Raw genomic sequence first — 8995 nt, forward strand, 5'->3', positions numbered from 1 at the left:
TCGCTCTATCAAAGGTGGATTCCATTTGGTTTCTTTATGGTTTACTGAGGAGGACGAGTCCACCTCTTATTTCTTTTACCTCTTCACTCCCTCCTTTGTTTTTGAGCATAAATACTTTAAACATTGCCTCTTAGTTAAGCTCGACTGCTTTTTGTGCCACGCTAACCGGGTTATTCAATAGTTATTCCAAACAAAAGGTTCAGAGTGTACAATTCAAAAACAAATATGCAAAAACAGTAAAAGCATGAATTTATATTAACGAAAGAGGAGAAAAAAGAAAAAGAAAAAGAAAAAAGAAAGAGACCCTAATAGAAAAACATACAAAGTTTATTCAATAAAACAGCTCAGTGTGTTAAGCTGGTACATATAACATTAAAAACATATACATGACCAGACAAGTGGCAGACACGGAGAAAAGTACATAACATGGGAGTTTATACTATTTTTCATAAAACTCCAGTAAACAAAGAAATGTGTCCTCCAATAGTTGCGGCCACATTAGCGTCGACGGCGTTTCGACCTGTGGTGTTAATCCATGGTCATCTTCAGGACGATAAATATACTGAGCATCCTAAGCAAGTAATCTAAAATTACAAAAATTGCATTACATCATGAACAATTAAGAAAGGGCCAAAGAACAGTATTATTATACAGGAGAAAGAAAAAGAAAAAGAAAAAGTAAAGAAAGAAAAGAAAAGAAAAGAAAGCAACCAGAATTTGAAAAAAGTTCTTTAAAAAAATTCAAATTTAAGAATTAGCAAATAAAGAACCACCGGTGCAATGGAAAAGTTATACAATAACCAACTAAAAACAAATGTGCAGTCAAATCCTGCCACCCATTAATTTCAAAGGTGACTTACTTCTGTGTTAAACAAATTAGATACCAATGTTATTTTACTCCAGCGGTCAAAACTTCAGAAGCCGCTTAAAATAATATGCAAACGTCGGGAAGACTTCGACCGCCTCAGCCGATCATAAACAATTATAAATTCAGGGGGTCATGGAACGAGCAAAACGTCCTCAACTTCACCCTATTTAATCTATGCTGAACAGCACGGGAGGAAGGGGAGGGGGGAGGGGGAAAGGGGGGGGGGGAAGGAAGGAAAAAAGGATAAACTTATTTAATGTTAAAGCTCACTAAATACAAAGCTTTAAAGGCATATGTAGTTGGTCATAGTACAACAGAAGTCGTCATCCTAGTTTTGCCACAATATACCAATTAGACAAGTCAATAAGGCTTCAACACTTCTTCTCAAATATATTTCAATTGCGCTATGCAATAACTCACGCCTAACTCAAATCAAATCGTCCTCAACTTTATTTAATTCATGCTAAACAACATGGACGGGGGGGGGAGGGGGAGAGAAAGGATTAGACTTGTTTAATGTTTAAATCTAAGTAAAAGCTTCAAATGCGTGTATAATCATTCATGATACAACAGAAATCATAATCCTAATATTAAAAATGACGGAATAAGTTTTATGGCAAAATTATGTATCACAATGCTATATAGAAAAATGCCTAAAGTGCAAGATCTTGCCATAATATACCAATCAAGCAAATAAATCAGGCTTCAACACCTCTTGCCGATATTATTTCAAATATACTGTGCAATAGTTCGCGCCCAACGTACTGGAATCATCCAGCATATTCCAAATTACGAATGCTGGAGAACCAAGTTTCAATAAAGGCAAACAAACAACGATGTTTCCCGGGACTTAAACAGCAAATCTCAGGACCCAACATACTTAAAGTTACGAGTGCATACCAGCTGCACCAAAACGTTATAAACAAATAAATAGACAGACACGGGCGCTTACCGGTACTTAAACACCGCACGATATATCACAGGACCAGTGGCAGCAGTTTCTGTAAGACAAAATGTCTCCGCCAGGTATAAAGACGCCGCGAAGGACTATAGCAATGGAAAAGGGGACTTCGTAGTTTCCCTAGTTGAACCAAAGCGCCATTTTGAAACAGGTAAAAGAAAAATAATATAATATCATAGTGCTGGATATCAGTACTTATGCAGGCTTAGGTCCCGTAATTAATTTCAAATCGGACTGGTACAAGGGCAATTTATTATGAGTGGAAAGCCAGTGGCAGCAGTTTCTGTAAGACAAATTGTCTCCGCCAGGAATAAAGACGCCACGAAGGGCTATAGCAATGGAAAAGGGGACTTCGTAGTGTCCACAGTTGGACCACAGCGCCATTTTGAAACAGGCAAAAGAGAACTGAACACAAATAATATCATAGTGCTGGATATCAGTACTTATGCAGCCTTAGGTCCCATTATTAATTTCAAATCGGACTAATACATGGGCAGTTTATTGTGAGTGGATAGAACCTCATTTAGTGTTGTTCAATTAAAAAATTAAACAACAAATAGACCGTCTTAAGGCAACTAAAGACTCACACTAATCAATACCGAGCTCAAATGACAAACAATTATACCACTGCTACAAAAGGCAATTTATCGAAAGTGGCCGTGCTAAAAGGAAAAAAAAAGTGGATTATACTGGAAAGAAAACTCAGCAACTACTTTAAAGGCCCCAGCACCAGACAGAAGTGAAAATTGATTATTATTACCACCACAAAAAATGGGAAGACAGACAAAGAAATATTAAAGTAAAAAGTCATCATCCCAACAATTTCACAAATTATTGTCATATATAATACAACCAAGCGATAATAACTAATCACAGAGTCATGATTTTAACTATAGCATTGCATATTGACTAAGAAATGTTTTTCTTTTTTTCTTCTTTCAAAATACAATATTATATTATGGCAGAGCATTATGGTCTCAATAGTGCAAAATGCTTTCATTACATTTCGATACATATATTTGTACTGATGACCATATGTTATTATAATATCATACATAATTATCAATTGCCTACACTACAATAGTTAGAAAAATCCAAACAGTGTAGTTTCATGGGACAAAAGAAAAGGAAACCTTTAACATTTAAACAGTATCATAGTCAGCAGTATCTAGGCAGGGAAAGCTGATAGAGGTACCTCCTACCCTACAACAAAAAAATGGCATTCCTCCAGAGTATTCAGATGACAATATGTTGTTACAATTTCATACATCATTATCAAACGCCTACATTGCAATAATTGGAAAAAACCAACAGTATAGTTTAACGGGACAAAGAAAAAGAAGAACACCTTTAGCATTTAAACAGTATCATAGTCAGAAATATCTAGGCAGGGAAAGCTAATAGAAGTACCTCCTACCCTACAACAAGAGAATGGCATTCCTCCAGAGTATTCAGACCCTGATTTATACTGTTACAACGGAAAATCCAATGACATTCACTTTTATTTAAGATGTTAGTAATACTACCTCCTCTCAAGGGTGCATGTATTACCTCAATAACCTGCCAACGAATGTCAGTAGGAGCGTGATTAAATTCCAGAAAATGTGCTACCAAAGGTGCATTCTCAGTTTTACATCTTATTCGGCTCTTATGTTGACCCAGGCGTATCTTTATCTTCTGGGTCGTTTGGCCAATATAGACAAGACCGCAGGGACACCACAGTGCATATATTACATTCTGAGTATTACAATTTGAATGTTCTCGTAAGTCATGACAAATATTGCCATGAATGAACTGTTTCGTGGTCAAGCTGGAATCGCACATGACACAGCCACCGCACTTGTAGTGTCCCACAATCTTGTCTAGACCCCACATAGTTGTCAAACTGGGAGTTTTTTCGGAGGGCAAGGCTGCCCTAACCAAATGGTCCCGTAATTTTTTTCCTTTTTTAAAAGAAAAAAGGGGGTCCTCATTGGTAATGCCAGTCGATTTAATTAACGTCCAATGTTTGCAAATAATCGCCGAAATGCGATTGCTCTGGGTGCCAAAAGTAGTGACACAGGGAATTCGATTCATCTGTTTTTTAGTTTTGGGGATCAGCAAAAATTCACGTTGATTATACCACGCTCTTTTCATTGAACGCTTTACCAGTTTGCGTGGATATGCACGTTGTCGCAATTTCTCTACAAGTTTGCCTGCTTCTGTAAAGTAATCACTTTTAAAAGAACAATTTCGGCGTATACGGAGAAATTGCCCGAAGGGCAAACCATCCCTCAAACCTCGAGGATGGTTACTTGAATATTCAAGCAAAGTGTTGCGAGCCGTGGGTTTAGTAAAAAGTCTGGTTGACAAACCTCCTTCGTGAGGAAAAATAGTGAGATCTAGAAAATCAATGTGAGTCTTACTAGATTGAGAAGTAAATTTAAGATCAGGAGAGCAAGAATTTAACCAACTCAAAAAAACAGTTAAGTCCGTACAAGTCCCAGTCCAAACAAAGAAAATATCATCTATATAGCGTCGCCAGTGGCGAACGCTACTATGAAAAGGATTATGTCTACAGTCATAAACAAAACGTTGTTCAAAATCGTCAACAAATAAAATGGCAAAGTTGGGGGCATAAGAAGCCCCCATCGAAGTACCTTTGATCTGTAAATAAAAACGTCCGTCAAACTCAAAATAATTCTTAGTCAAAGAAATAGTCAACAAATCAATAATGAATTCAGTTGGTACTACCATCGGGGCGGGGCGTGTTTCAAGAATCTTCCTAATTACCTCAATACCCTGTGTCTGAGGGATGTTGGTGTACAAGGACTCTATGTCCAAACACACCAACATCTCAGACTCCGGGCAGAAAGTCATTGTTTCAAGTTGTACAATAATATCGCTACTATCGCGCACATAGCTAGTAGTGTTCATCGCCAATTCCTTGATGAAAACATCAATATATTTACAGAGAGGCTCCAAAGCCGACCCACAGCCAGAGACTATGGGTCGGCCCGGGGGACTCTCCATACTCTTGTGCACTTTTGGTAGAGTATACAATAGAGGAATCCGGGGGTTCTTTGAATTTAGAAAAAGGAATTCTTTATTGCTAAGAAACCTAGCTGATTTAGCATCGGTGGTAACATTTAAAATTAATTTCTGGATCTCAGCAAGAGGATTATTTCTAAGTGTCCGATAATGATCAACATTATCAAGTTGTCTTTTGATCTCATATTTGTATTTGTCAATGGACTGAACAACAATACCCCCGCCCTTATCCGCACTTTTTATAATAAGATCCTGATTTTGTTTCAATGTTCTAAGTGCTTGACGTTCAGGCAAAGAGATATTGTAAGGTATGTATTCAAAATTTTTATACAAGTCGGTAACTTCTTGTAATACCATAGTTTCAAAGGCCAACAATTGCACAGGCATTTTATTTGTAGGGGGACTAAAAGTTGACAACGGTCTCAATCCGGAGGGGTTAAAGCAGTCCTTAGTTGTGTTATTCAGGAAAAAGCTCTTCAGACGCAATTTCCGAAAAAATTGTAAAAGTTCCATTTGTATTTCAAAGAGAGAGGATTTCTCTGTTGGCACAAAACTGAGTCCCTTACTTAAAAGGGAAATCTCATCACTAGACAGAAGATGATTTGATAAATTGAAAATAGGAATAGGTACAGTGTTTTCAGAGGAGCTTGATGAAGAGGCATCCGCAAAATCAGAGACGACCTGGCTGTTAATTATTGGGGAGGACCCCATTGATAAAATTTGCGACGGGTCTGTCGTTCCCCTGGCTGGAAGTTCCAGCGAGATTGAGGGGGTGGCATCCCCCTCCCTCGAGCCCTCCCTCCTCTCCCACGCTGTTCTAAAAAAGGAGAATTGTAACCTCCAGTTGATGGGCCTGGTCTCGAATTTGTTTCTGCCTCAACATCATCGCCCGAACTTGCTGATGATTCAGAGAACGTAACTGCCTTCCTATTTTTTTGGGCTGCCCTTGTGGTTAATGATACGCTAACCGGGTTAGGCACAGGTTAATTTACAGACTTTTTGTGGTTCCCCCTGCAAGAGATTGTGGCTGCTGCTTGACCAGGGCTCACACCTTAATCAACCAACAACCCAATTTCTCACACACATCATGTCAATCTTTTCCACTAGTTCCAATACACCATACAGTCGAATGTATTCACGTCTGAGCGGTCCTTCTGGTTAGTGAATTTTTCCAATAAGACTGCTATTTCAGTGCCTCAGTCTCGAAGGATACTCAGAGTGAGCCCAGGTGAATATGGAATTCAGAAATGTCATAGTGCATCAATTTTACCTCGGCAGAAATATCTGTAACTGTGCCTCCAGGCTTTTGTATAGTAGTTCATATAGCCGAGATTCTGTCCACAATTGCTTCCAGAGTTACTTGCATCCTTTTTAGTGTTGTTGGTGTTGCAGATGCTTTAGTGTCTGCCAGTGCCTCTGAGAATAACAACAGTTAGGCGGGACATGGAATCCGGTTGCCCTTTGTGTCTAGCACCTGAAGTCATTTCTATGACATTGAGCGTAATCAATTATTGTGTTGGGCAGTGGTTCTTAACATTCTGACTTATGAGGACCTTTACTAACTCACTACTGGAAACCAAGGACCCCAAGAACTTTTCTCTCCGCATCTTTCTAAAATCCACCATTTTAATTTTTCATGTTTCACACATCCTGCCCTTCTTTTTCTTCATCCCCTTTCCTTTTTTTATAAAATACTTTTACTGGATTTTTAAGGTGCAATACACAACCATGGTTCAGATAATATTAGCATCAGGTAAAATAAAACAGTACGTGATAGAAAGATACGGGTTTCAATCAAACCAATTAATATCCTCTTGGGTAAATCACAAATCGACATTCTGATTACTCAGAAAAGAAGAAAGCCATTGAGAGACCAGAATGTTAGCAGCAGAGGTGAATAGCATATCACACATGTTATTAAAGAGCAAGAGGGCAAAATCTCTGTACTTACATGATAAATCGAATCCAGCCAAATACAATAGGGCCAATGAGAACAACAGTACTGAAGAGCAAGTGCTGATTATCATAAAATAAATCGGATACCCCAAAGTATATCAATACAATTAAATTTGGACATAGTCAAAAGTGCATATTCTTGATCAAACCCTGTACAGCTGGCAGCAGAGAGGGTCATATATTACAGATCACATATGATAATATAGCGCATACCCCAGTATTTGCCATAATGGACCAAGTACAGCAATATGCAAAAGTGCAATCCAGTACTAAAGAGAATGGTATTACTTTCATCAAATCTAAATCATTACTATAAAATGTTTCAATGCAATCGGATTTGTGCATAATCATAAAGTGCATATGGCTGATCAGACCTACCCCTTCCCATTGGACACTTCTTTTTCCCTATAAAAATAAACATGCTTTAAATTCATATATCCTTTAGCAGCGAAAAAGTAGGAGATATAACCAAAGCATTAATAAAATGCAAAGTACTGATTAATACCTAAATGCATCAGAATAAGCAAAATAACACAAACTTCTTAAAAAATGCTTCATCTGAATCAATGCAGATATAGATAATCGTTTTGTATGGCGACCTCAACATACATATAGAAGTTAGCGGGAATGCTGGGTTGCGTAAACCATATTCTGGTGGGAAACAATCGGTATTTGGAGCAGGACAACCGAAAATAAAAGACCATGGGTTGACAGATATCTTGGATAAGTTGAAAGCCCCTTTTTTCCACGTTTTTCTCCTTCTCTCATAGCAAGCTGGTGTGCTTGGTTATTTCTTGGTATCCACATCTCTTGCTGGCCAGGTGAGAATCTAAAAATATCCTAGACTATTATAGGATCACAACGCATTGGTGCTCAAACTCCCGATCATGGGTCTAGTCAAGCTTTGAGGCAACTGGACCTGCGATCAAAAAAACTACTTCTGGATGTGGAATATGTTAAACACATGCGTTAGTAGGTAATGGATTTCCTGCAGCAAATAGAGGCACTGCCACTGACAATATAGTTTGGGTTACATTAAAATCAGAGATCAGGGGTAAAACTCTGAGTTGTAGCTTGCATCAGCAGAAACAGCGGCGTAGTCAGATTCAGGGGCTGTATGAGGAACTTTCACTCCTGGAAGCCTCACAAACCAAGCTGGCGATAGGAGGATGTGATTACAAGAAGACCCAACAGAAGATTGTGGTTCTAAAAGCCAGAAGAAATCAGCATTATAGCAAAGAGGTAGCTGCCAAATTTCAAAATTATAAATCTGAGTGTTATGAATACGGGAAAAACACTGGGAGATTACTGGCACTCTGTAGCAGACACAAAGACACACAGAGAGGGATAGACGCCATTCTGGATAGTCAGGGGCTTAAGTTTGATATCCCGGCAGAAATCATTTTAATTTTCAAAGAATTCTTTGAGGACTTATACACAGACAACATATGTCCACCACTAGACATCTGTTCACAGTTTCTCAGCACAATAAGTGGGGAAGCATGGAATTATGAAGCTCAGGCCTCCTCAGAACTGCCAATCTCTCCCGAAGAGGTAGCTGAGGCCGTCAGATCTATGGCTCTGGGCAAATCCACTGGACCAGACAGGATACCCCTGGAGTTCTACAGGACTTTTTTTTCAGAACTCGAGACAGATATGACCTCTTCCTCTTTGAAGGGGTAGAGACCCAGGGTAAGGCCCCGTCTTCTTGGGAATCCACTCTTTCTGTTGTATTCATGAACAATGTCAAGTCCCCCTTCAACGCAGGGTCTTACAGACCAATATCATTTATAAATAGTGATGTTAGAATTTACCCTAAGATAGTCACGTTATGCTTAGGAAAGGTAATTACCAATCTGGTATTGCCCCGCCAACATGGCTTTATCTCCATCCAGGAGATCAGGGGCACTTTCCTGCGCAAAATCAATCAACACAGGAGATTTCCTCTGCAGCACACATGGAAAATTGAAAAAACGAGGAGAAATGAAAACATTTCGTTGGGCCTCCATAACACCTCCTCTGGGGTGGCGTTAGATTGTGATGCATACCCAGGTTTACGTTTTCTCGTAAATCTGGGAATGCTTCAGATTCCATGGGTGTTGTGTGGGACACCCACAGCAACACCCATGGAACCCCCCTTTCACGCAGTGTTCTGCATGAAAGGGGCACATATTTACAAG

At 39.1% G+C, this 8995-nt stretch overlaps 1 long non-coding RNA gene across 1 annotated transcript; it reads right to left on the reverse strand.

Annotated features, from left to right (window-relative positions):
- Nucleotides 1-309: 309 nt before the first annotated feature.
- On the reverse strand, nt 310-1901 carry LOC146817260 (uncharacterized). Its single transcript, XR_014962958.1, has 3 exons — nt 1821-1901; nt 861-1045; nt 310-584 (listed from the first exon to the last, which is right to left on the reverse strand). It is a non-coding gene; the product is annotated as an uncharacterized LOC146817260 (long non-coding RNA).
- Between the last annotated feature and the right edge of the window lie 7094 nt (nt 1902-8995).

Source organism: Triturus cristatus, chromosome 6 (assembly GCF_964204655.1).
Source record: "Triturus cristatus chromosome 6, aTriCri1.1, whole genome shotgun sequence".
NCBI classification, from domain to species: Eukaryota; Metazoa; Chordata; class Amphibia; order Caudata; family Salamandridae; genus Triturus; species Triturus cristatus.